At 42.6% G+C, this 10,774-nt stretch overlaps 1 protein-coding gene across 1 annotated transcript in view; it reads right to left on the bottom strand.

The window, feature by feature from the left end:
- gcgrb (glucagon receptor b) overlaps positions 1-8,388 on the bottom strand; it is a 97,481-nt gene extending 89,093 nt beyond the window's left edge. Inside the window, exons 1-2 of the mRNA XM_034686978.1 lie at positions 8,305-8,388; positions 8,058-8,199 (exon numbers count right to left, since the gene is read on the bottom strand). The gene's annotated coding sequence lies outside the window, so the exon portion shown is untranslated. The remainder of the gene's footprint in view (positions 1-8,057; positions 8,200-8,304) is intronic.
- Positions 8,389-10,774: the final 2,386 nt, after the last annotated feature.

Genomic DNA, 10,774 nt, shown 5'->3' on the forward strand with positions numbered 1-10,774 from the left:
GTTAAAGGTCTAACTATAGACTATATTTAAATCTATATTTAAATCTATCTATCTATCTATCTATCTATCTATCTATCTATCTATCTATCTATCTATCTATCTATCTATCTATCTATCTATCTATCTATCTATCTATCTGACATGTTAAAAACAGCCTCTGTTGTCTTAGCTCTCCTTCATTAATTATAATGCGGTCTCATACCAGGCTTATCTGTGTCTGTGAGATGATCCAGCTGGAAAGACGCTCAAACTGGCGGTCAAAATGTCATGTGTGTTAGCGTTGATCTTCTCGTGTTGCTCATGATGTCAAACATGAATGTAAACATGCTGCTGATCACGCTCCCTGAGGTGATGAGCTCAGAGCTGAGGAGCAGAAACGACCTCCACCGCTCTGTTAATGCTTCTATCCATCTGTCTATAAATGTATCTAAACTAAAGCTTTTATTTTGAGGTGGAGGGATTTATGTTTCAGTTCCACTTTCCAGTTCAACATCAGCACCAAGTTCTCTGTAAATGTATTTAAGTGTGACCAAATCTTTTTTAATTATCTCCTTGACCCTGGGACCACACAATGCTCTCTGTCTGTGATACACTGTCACAATCTCACCACCAATTCCATGTAAATATTACAGAGCTTTAACTTCTCTGAAGGATGAAAAGGTACTGATGGAGCTTTGTAGAAATCTATTATATTCTGTACATTATTTAACTCAGGCTGCACAGTGGTGCAGTGGGTAGCGCTGTTGCCTCACAGCAAGGAGGTTTAGTTCCAGTCCCCAGTTGGGCAGGTGCCTTTCTGTGTGAAGTTTGAATGTTTTCCCTGTGCATGCGTGGGTTCTCTCTGGGTACTCTGGCTTCCTCCCACAGTCCAAAAAAGATGTTTTAATGTGACTGGAGTGCTTCTTTCCAAGCTGGATTCAAGCATAAATTTAAACATGACCAAAATAGTGCAGCGTATTGATTCAGACTTATTTCAGGTTTGAATCAGCTTTCATTTACAACTCCAGCTGCATTTCACATCCATCTGTTTCCCACAGAATGACAATACATGTGGACAGATATTTGAAGCCAGGAAAGGATAAGATCCAGTCCCATCTTACAGACAGGACTCAGTCTGATCTTAATCCACCATGAGCAGAGCACTTTGCACTATTTAGCAAGTTACAGTGGTAAGGGCAAACTTCCTTTAACAGAGCGAGAGAGAGAGAGAGAGAGAGAGAGAAAGAGAGAGAGAGAGAGAGAGAGAGAGAGAGAGAGAGAGAGAGAGAGAGAGAGAGAGAGAGATGATGATAGTGGTGAGACTCATACAGTGACCTGTGAGTGTTTTCTGTATTTCTAGAGGCACAATGGAGGGACAGAAGTTAAACATGCAGCTGGAGCCTGGTGTATTTTAGTAGAAAGGCTGAAATCAGCTGCGTCAATAACAACAGATCTGCCTGCAGGCTATGTAGCTCTTAAATGGATTCAGAGCAGGCACACTGATTGGTTTGTTTTGCATTACACCCATAACAAAGCTTTAAATAACAAGGGAGTAAATCCAACCTCTTTGTACCCTCATTCACTTTGTGCCATGTGCTTTAGACCGTTAAAATAGGATCCTTAGTGTCTACAGATAATTAACTCTGTTGACCACAGGAAACACGGTCTGGAGCAAAACTAACCCAAGATGGGGAATCTTCACTGACGTTATTAGAGGGAACTAGGGGACAGTGTATGTGGGGTGTATTTGTGTGTTTCTGTATATACAGTACATGGGTACGTGCATGAATTATCAGGGTGTCAGGTTGGCTGCCTTTTAGACTTTAGTCTTTTCTTTTAGTTGACTATGGACCCTTTTATAGAAAGTTTAAACTGTAATTCTTTGACATAAAACAACTCCCTAACTATTGCCTTACTGACAATGTATGCATTAAGCTCAATGCATCCCTATATGGCTGAGTTGTCCTTTAAAAACCACAAAGCATGTGTGCAAGCTGCCAGTATATGGAGGATATGCCAACTCTCACACTGCTGCATTATGACAAGGGTATTGTTTCATGTTATGCTCGTCTGTTCTTCTTTGTACATCAAGCTTCAATCTGCTTTCACCTAATCATCCTTGGCTCCATTCACCGCTTCAGCTCCACGCTCCAAGAAATGACAGCGTGATGCAGTCAACAGTGTTTTTGACACGACGCCCTTGTGCTGTCGTTTCTGGCATTTAACTGAGGCACTGCTGCTCCTACGTAAAGCCTTATAGAGAGAGGATGATGACTAAAGTTGCTTACTGAAGTTTAATTTAATTCAGTCCAAGCTTGAGATGCATTTGTGGAACACTTATCTGTTAATGTTCCTTAAAGTCACCTTTTTTCCTCTAAGTCAATACTTTACTTAAAAAGTGATATAAATGGATGTGAGCATTCACTCTGGAAATGTGTCTCAGAGCAGATTTTTCTTCAAAGAGTTAAAAGTGACAAATCATGCGAAATCGACTTTGTAATGGTTCTCTACCTGAAATATGTTTCCCTGGCATGTCTACAAACCCCCTGAGAATGAAAAAAATCCATTCTGCCCCTGTTCTGATTTCTCCACCTTTCTGTAAATGTGTGTGAAACGAGCCGTTTCAGACTTCCGTGTTTTTGTTACGTAACAACAATATCCGGTCTATAACAGAGTCAGAGCTCGGAGCTTGTTCAGCCCATAGACTGTATAAAATAATACTCAACTCCTCCTCCGTTTTATTCCCTCCACACACGTGTGCTAACAAGGAGCTTAGGAGGGAGGCATGCTAGTTGTAGGCTGTCTTAATAAACACAAAGGTCGGTTTTACTCCCCACGTCTGCAGATTTGAACATCTAGTGGATGATTTTTATTTATCATGGATAAGTGCTAGCGGTAGTTAGCATAGCCACATAGCTACATGTTCATAGCTGTGTACCAAGACACACGTCAACATACTGACAAATAAAACAACAAGAAACACTAAATCTGTGACCAATCCTTCAGAAAGGTCCTGCTGCAGGCGCCTCTCCTTCAGGATCAGATTCTGGATCAGATTCAGAGGGTTGAAGTAACGTGATCTCTGAGCAGCCGTGTATATTCAGCCAACATGTAAACATTAGATCAACGTGCTGGACAGCCGAGACCACATCCACTTCCTGAGGGGGCGTGGTCAGAGAGAAAACAGACTGTTCTGAGCAGGGCTGAAGAAGAGGGTTTTTCAGGCATGCCAAAATCTGATTTCAAAGTGTTTTTTTTTTAAGAATAAACTTTAAAGACATGTTTTGGGGACCTCTTAGACCAATATATATTGATGAAAAAAACGTAATATGTCACCTTTAAGGCTGGTCCATTACATCAATGGAGAAGAGTTCAAGGGTCACAGTCCTCCAAAAATAGTCCCCCAGCCTGCACCTAGTGGGGCTGAAAAGAGACGTGCCTCTTTCTATGGACTCCTCTGTGTCTGTTTATTCATTACGAAAAGGTATACCAGCAAGACACTGAGCTGTACCATAGTGATTGCATCAGGAGGAGGAAGTTCATGGAAAAGACATTAGCCTACTGAGGCAGCTTTTCATGTTTGAAGACTAGCACTGTGGATCAATATCTGTCCTTTTGTTAGTGTCCCTGTACAGCAGCCCAGCCTCAATGGGCAAATCAAATCTCTGTCCATGACACCAATCCACAAAAGTGGTCTGATTTCCTCGTGGAACTTAAGACAGGACAACATTGGATACCGCATCTTAGAGAGCGGGAGGAAAAAACAAAAGAGGATGACGGGACACCAAAGGAGCGAAAGGGCTCTCCTCTCTTGAAACTGGGTGCGAACACAAGCACCTGCAGTTTCTGTGAGAGGGACAAGTGCAAAGCAGGGGATCCCAGAGCACAGACTGAAATCAGGATGAAGAGAGGGGAACAGGCTTCAGCAAAGGCCAATCACATCTGCCTCTCTCCCCCGCCTTTAAAAGCAGAAGACAATTTTCAAATGGTCCGGGATGAGAGTCCGGGTCAGCTTCTCTGAGGAGAAACGTGTCAGTGAAGGCGCAGAGTGTTGTGTTGAATACAAAATATATTTGCCCTGAATGCACCACTGAACGCAGACAGCCACAGAGGGGATGAGCGTGACGGTTTGCTTTTTTATTGTGCATATAAAGCTACAAGAAATGTTTTTTCCTCCAGTTATTGTTTCATTTTGTAAATTTGCTGAAAACTGTCAGAAAATCAAAGTGGACATGTTACTATTATACATTCACTACAAAATAAAGCTTAGATACAAGATCTAGATCCACTTTTTGTTATACTGGTTAAAATGATCTTTATGTCCTGATGGCGATCAACACATGATGTGTTCTTAAAAAAGAGGGAAAAAAAGCTGCTATCTACAGCCGGAGTAAACCTGGGAAAACACCAACCAATCCCTGCCATCAGGAGCAAAATGATGAAACCAATCAAATCCTGTCCTGCCGTTCTGCCCGCCTCCTGCAAAGCGTACATTTCATGTTTGTTTGTGTTTTTAACTTTCACTATGAGAATGTTTTGGTGTTTTCTTACCGCTGAGTGAGACATGAGTTGACGTAATGTAAAACACAAAAGATGTGCTGAGGACCGGTTTTGAATCAGTCACCATCATATGGTCGCGAATCAGCGGTGCTGCATGTGAGCGGGGGCGTCGTTTTGGAGGAGCTCCATGGGGAGGGGGGGACGGGTTAGACAGGTTAGACGGAGTCCTGAGGAAATGCTACGTTCAAATTAATGCTGGTTTTCCTTGGCTACCAACCCTAGCTTTAACTGTTTTGGGCACTTCTCCATCTCCTTACCACAACGAATGCTGGCTTTGAACTGTGCGCTGATAATGAGAACTATCCAGGATTGGTTTACGGCCTTGTCCCTTTAGTAAAGAGATGTCTCCAGACAATTATTGCTTGTAATGATCTTTTTATGAGGAGTATTATTCTGAAACTGTTGGATTGTTTGCTCACGCAGTCTCTCACAGAGGTGAACCTCTCCCTGTCTGTACTTAAGAAGAATCATCCTCTCTAGAAGATTATTTTTATACCCAGAGATGTTACAAACCTGCTGCAAATTGACCTAGTATGTTGGTAGATGTTCCTCCACTTTTTATTTCTTTATTTTTGTAGCCTTATACATATTTTTTGTGTTTTTTTGTCCCTGTCCCATCCATCCATCCATCCATCTTCTTCCGCTTATCCGGGTCCGGGTCGCGGGGGCAGCAGTCTCAGCAGGGAAGCCCAGACACTCCTCTCCCCGGCCACTTCCACCAGCTCTTCTGGGAGGATACCGAGGCGCTCCCAGGCCAGCTGAGAGACATAGTCTCGCCAGCGTGTCCTGGGCCTTCCCCGTGGCCTCCTCCCAGTCGGACATGCCCGAAACACCTCCCCAGGGAGACGCCCGGGAGGCATCCTAACCAGATGCCCGAACCACCTCATCTGGCTCCTCTCGATCCGGAGGAGCAGCGGCTCTACTTTGAGCCTCTCCCGGATGTCTGAGCTCCTGACCCTATCTCTAAGGCTGAGCCCAGCCACCCTGCGGAGAAAGCTCATTTCGGCCGCTTGTATTCGCGATCTCGTTCTTTCGGTCACTACCCACAGCTCGTGACCATAGGTGAGGGTCGGAACGTAGATTGACCGGTAAATTGAGAGCTTTGCCTTCTGGCTCAGCTCTCTCTTCACCACGACAGACCGGTACAGCGCCCGCATCACTGCAGACGCCGCCCCGATCCGTCTGTCAATCTCCCGCTCCCTTTTCCCCTCACTCGTGAACAAGACTCCGAGATACTTGAACTCCTCCGCCTGGGGCAAAGACTCCCCTCCGACCCGGAGAGGGCAGGCCACCCTTTTCCGACTGAGCACCATGGCCTCGGACTTGGAGGTGCTGATCCCCATCCCCGCTGCTTCACACTCAGCTGCAAACCGTCCCAGCGCGAGCTGGAGGTCACCGCTCGATGGAGCCAATAGGACGACATCATCTGCAAAGAGCAGAGACGGAATCCCAAGGCCACCGAACCGGAAACCCTCCGCCACTTGGCTGCGCCTAGAAATTCTGTCCATAAAAGTTATGAACAGAACTTGTCCCTGTCCCTTCATTTTAAACTGACAACAAATTTGAAATGAGTATATATTACTTATTAATCCATAACATTTTTGTTTTTATTGTCATTGCACTGTATTTAATTAAATATGAAAGCAGCCCAGCTTTGTTTAAATTGGGGTTGTAAATATAAAACAACCAAGGGTTATTTTTATCAAATGAGATGGTATAATCAGAAAAATCAATAATTATAATTAAATATTCCCTTTAGCAGCTTGATATCATGCATCCTTTTAAATAATATAATATAAAATAATATTGATGTCACTGTAATATTTGCCCTAATACAGCAGCAATGAAGTTGAAATCAGATATAAATCACTGCATGAGAGCTGACCCCTATATGCACATCATAAATCCCTTAAGTGCCATCAATGTTTGTCCATGGTGCCCACTGTGAGCCACTGTTAACTAACCGCTGATGACTGCAGGGCCACATTCAGCCCCTGAAGGCACATTGCACAGACTCTGCTTGCAGCTGCAGTGGGCTGTAATACGTCTCTACAGATGTTCAATGAAAGCAGAAATAGAAGCAAGCAGAGATTGTCCCCAATGTCTGCTGATTCTATAATGATTACCCAGAACAGTGTTTACTTTGTGGTCGACAAAACATTGCGGTTTCAAGAAAGGTCAAACTTATTTGATGAGATAAAAAAAAAAAACTTGCTCTTGTTTCAGATGAGAACAATATACTGTAATGCCATAGCCACAAAGCATTCTGCAATCACGTTAGAACACAAATGACATAAAGCAATCACAGCTTCCCTGCTTTCTGCAGTGCTTCACATCAGTAGAGCTGCACTTCACTCTGCAGGCTCATCTGGAGCAATAAAAATACCAGCAGGCTAGTTTACAGATTCATAAACAACTGTGTGTTTCTATTAAGAGGGTGAAAAAGCACAGATATTTATCATATATCAAAGTTGTCATAATTAAATGTCAATGAAAGCATGTGTCTTAATCACTATCAAACTAACACATAATATCTACACTCCATACATGGCTCCATCTGTTGTCTGTCTTTCACACATGTCTCTCAGAGGTTCTATTTATTAGTCCTTGAACTCAGCATGAAAACAAATCACCATTACAGGCAGATCATGAATTAAGGCAGGGGTTCCCAAACTTATCGGCCCGCGACCTCCAAAATATAGGTGCTAAAGGCTTGCGAACCCCACTGTCCCTCAAAGTGATTTAATGTGGCTTCATTTAGCTGGTCTGCAGAAAACCACTCTACCTATATGAGCATGTGTCTGTGTTTTCCGTGCCGTTATGAATGAACTGCTACTGATGCTTTTGATAATTAACTGTTCACTAACCCTAAACTGAGGAGTCATCTGGCAACAAGAAAGGCAGAAAACTCATTACATTTTCTATTTTGAAGGTTTTATTTCAAATGTAGCTGCTTTTTTGTGGATATTTTTTTTTAAATAAAATGGGTAAAATGTGCTATTTTTAGAAAACTTAAAAAAATAAATAATAATAATATTAATAATCTGGAATACATCTCACGACCCCCCATTTTAGTTTCGTGACCCCCCAGGGGGTCCCAACCCACACTTTGGGAACCCCTGAATTAAGGCACGTGTGAACCTGGTTTGTCTTTGATACAGATAAAGCAGGGAGCACGTGAAGGTTGGCACAAAAGAGAAGCAGAGACAATTCCAAGTTCTCCAATCTCCACAATGTTGGCGCATAAAGGTGGTTAACACAATAAGATTCTGGCATGCTGTGAAAGGTGCGTGGTTCTGGCATAGTTGCTGTCAGCTGACACATCAACTAACATCTCCTCTAACACCTTAAAAGCCAGATTCTGCGCGCGCCTTAGAATAAAAAACTTGTCAAATCACAGAGAGAAGAAAACAAACTAAACTTCCAACATTCACGAAAAGTTGTTAAACAACACACATCTCCTCTAAAGAGCAGAGAGGTGGACGCATAGAGGACAGAGGGACAGAAAACGCTCTCACCTCAGCGTGCAGACCTCCACTCCAGCGCCTGGTGCCCCCACGCCGCCCGCTGCTCATCTCCTGGCCCGGCCCATCACCAGGTACAGTCCACAGAGCCCGTGTCCGAAGACAGAGACACACGAGCAAGATGGGACAGAAAGAGCTTAAAGGGGAAAAAAGGAAAAGACGAAAGTAGTCTGAATAAAAACACGCGTCTCGTGACTTCTCAAATTAGCTCCTGTCCTGCTCGGCTCCCGTCAAGGCTCACTTTTTAGTGGTTTTGGTTTTCTTAATCTCTCTGTTGGTCTCTACAAATCACTTTTCTGACTTCAGTCTCGCTCCTGCAGCAGAGGACTCAACTGAGGTGGACCGACAGAGTCTGAATGGTGCTCTGCGCTCCCAGCTGCTGTTTGTGTGAAGCTGGATGGAATACAGAAGATGACTTCCGGTGGACAGTTTCAAAATGAAATTCTCTCTCTCTCTCTCTCTCTCTCTCTCTCTCTCTCTCTCTCTCTCTCTCTCTCTCTCTCTCTCTCTCTCTCTCTCTCTCTCTCAAATTCAAATTCAAATTCAAATTTGCTGTGACAGGCAGACACATATTTAGCAGCCAGACGAGCTGCTGACCCTTCCCCCAGGAGAACTGACAGTTTCTCTTCTGGGGTTAATGTTGGGAAGTTTGGTACCATTTCTCTCTCTCTCTCTCTCTCTCTCTCTCTCTCTCTCTCTCTCTCTCTCTCTCTCTCTCTCTCTCTCTCTATCTCTCTCTCTCCCTCTCTCAAATTCAAATTCAAATTCAAATTTGCTTTATTGGCATGAACAATGAGATGTTATTGCCAAAGCACATAAATTCATACAATACATTATATATATTCACAACACACTACACTCACCATATATACATTAATCACACACAATATTCATTACATATTATATTCATCACATACATATCAACCATATATTACATATATTACATATTCTATACACAATAATGAACGATTACCCATACAGCATATCTCAATGTCCTCACATGATGCGGCACGCTCACAAAACCCCCACCCAAAATCAAACACCATGGGATGGTGCGTCCCTCAGGCTGTGACAGGCAGACACATATTTAGCAGCCAGGGGAGCTGCTGATCCTTCCCCCAGGAGAACTGACAGTTTCTCTTCTGGGGTTAATGTTGGGAAGTTTGGTACCATTTCTCTCTCTCTCTCTCTCTCTCTCTCTCTCTCTCTCTCTCTCTCTCTCTCTCTCTCTCTCTCAAATTCAAATTCAAATTTACTTTATTGGCGTGAACAAAGACATGTAATTGCCAAAGCACATAAATTCATACAATACATTATATATATTCACAACACACTACATTCCCCACATATACATTAATCACACACCATATTCATTACATATTATATTCATCACATACATATCAACCATATATTACATATTCTATATGCATTAATGAACGATTTCCCATACAGCATATCTCAATGTCCTCACCTGATGCGGCGCGCTCACAAAACCCCCCACCCAAAATCAAACACCATGGGATGGTGCGTCCCTCAGGCTGTGACAGGCAGACACATATTTAGCAGCCAGAGGAGCTGCTGACCCTTCCCCCAGGAGAACTGACAGTTTCTCTTCTGGGTTTAATGTTGGGAAGTTTGGTACCATTTCTCTCTCTCTCTCTCTCCCCTTCACATAAACACACATTGCGTGGTATGGAAGCCTTTGGCGGACTCTATAAATTTGGTTGTCATTTCAAGTCTTATGTCATTTTTTCCCTTATTGATAACAAATTTGGTTATTTTATTAAAAATAATGAATTATTATTAAAATTATTGTTATTATTATTTAATTTTTTAAAGTTATATTTGTGGTGGGTTTTTTGCCTTTATTGATAGGACAGCTGAAGAGAGAGGAAATGTGGGGTATAGAGAGTAGGGGAAGACATGCAGCAAATGGTCGACCAGCCAGGAGTCGAAACGGCAACCTCTGCGACGAGGACTATGGCCTCTATGTGGAGCATGGAGTGCCCCAGAATGAATTATTTTAATCACATATTGATAAATGACTAAAAGGTTTTGCTGTTAAGGTTACTTATGTGTCAAGATCTCAGTAAATCAACCAGTAATAATTCATTATCACCTGAAAACAGAATCAATGAAATGTTTGGATGCAGTCCATTTAGGGCTTCTGTATATGAGGAACATAAATTGTGAGATTTTTGTTTTGTTTTTGTTCTGTGATTTTCTTTTTACATACGATTTATCCACATTAATTCAGCAATGTACTGTATGCACTGTTGATATCCTTGTATTTGCATGTGTATTGGAGACTATAGGAAACAACAACAACATGCAAACAGTGGCCATGACAAGAATTTTGGGTGTAATGAAAAAAACATCACCACTTCATTACTGCAAGTTTTCTTTTATATGTTTTGGGGCCTTGGAATCATCATAACTCTGTCCCCCACACATCACCCCTGAATATGAACCTTACAATAAGACACAATCAGGGCACAGAGCAGTCAACAATCTTTTTTATGTACTGTCCTGTAGCTAAGACTTATTTTGACAAGTAATTTTTCGGACATCCTGTGAGGTCATACCTGAATGTGGTTACCTTTACGCGTACGGGTCCTGGCCGGTGCGCGTAACTGGGTGAGAATTAGCGCTACAATGGTTTTGTTTTTTCTCTCCATTGAAGGCAGCATTACACTCCTCATGGTCCATAG

Source organism: Notolabrus celidotus, chromosome 7, assembly GCF_009762535.1.
Source record: "Notolabrus celidotus isolate fNotCel1 chromosome 7, fNotCel1.pri, whole genome shotgun sequence".
Classification (NCBI taxonomy): Eukaryota; Metazoa; Chordata; class Actinopteri; order Labriformes; family Labridae; genus Notolabrus; species Notolabrus celidotus.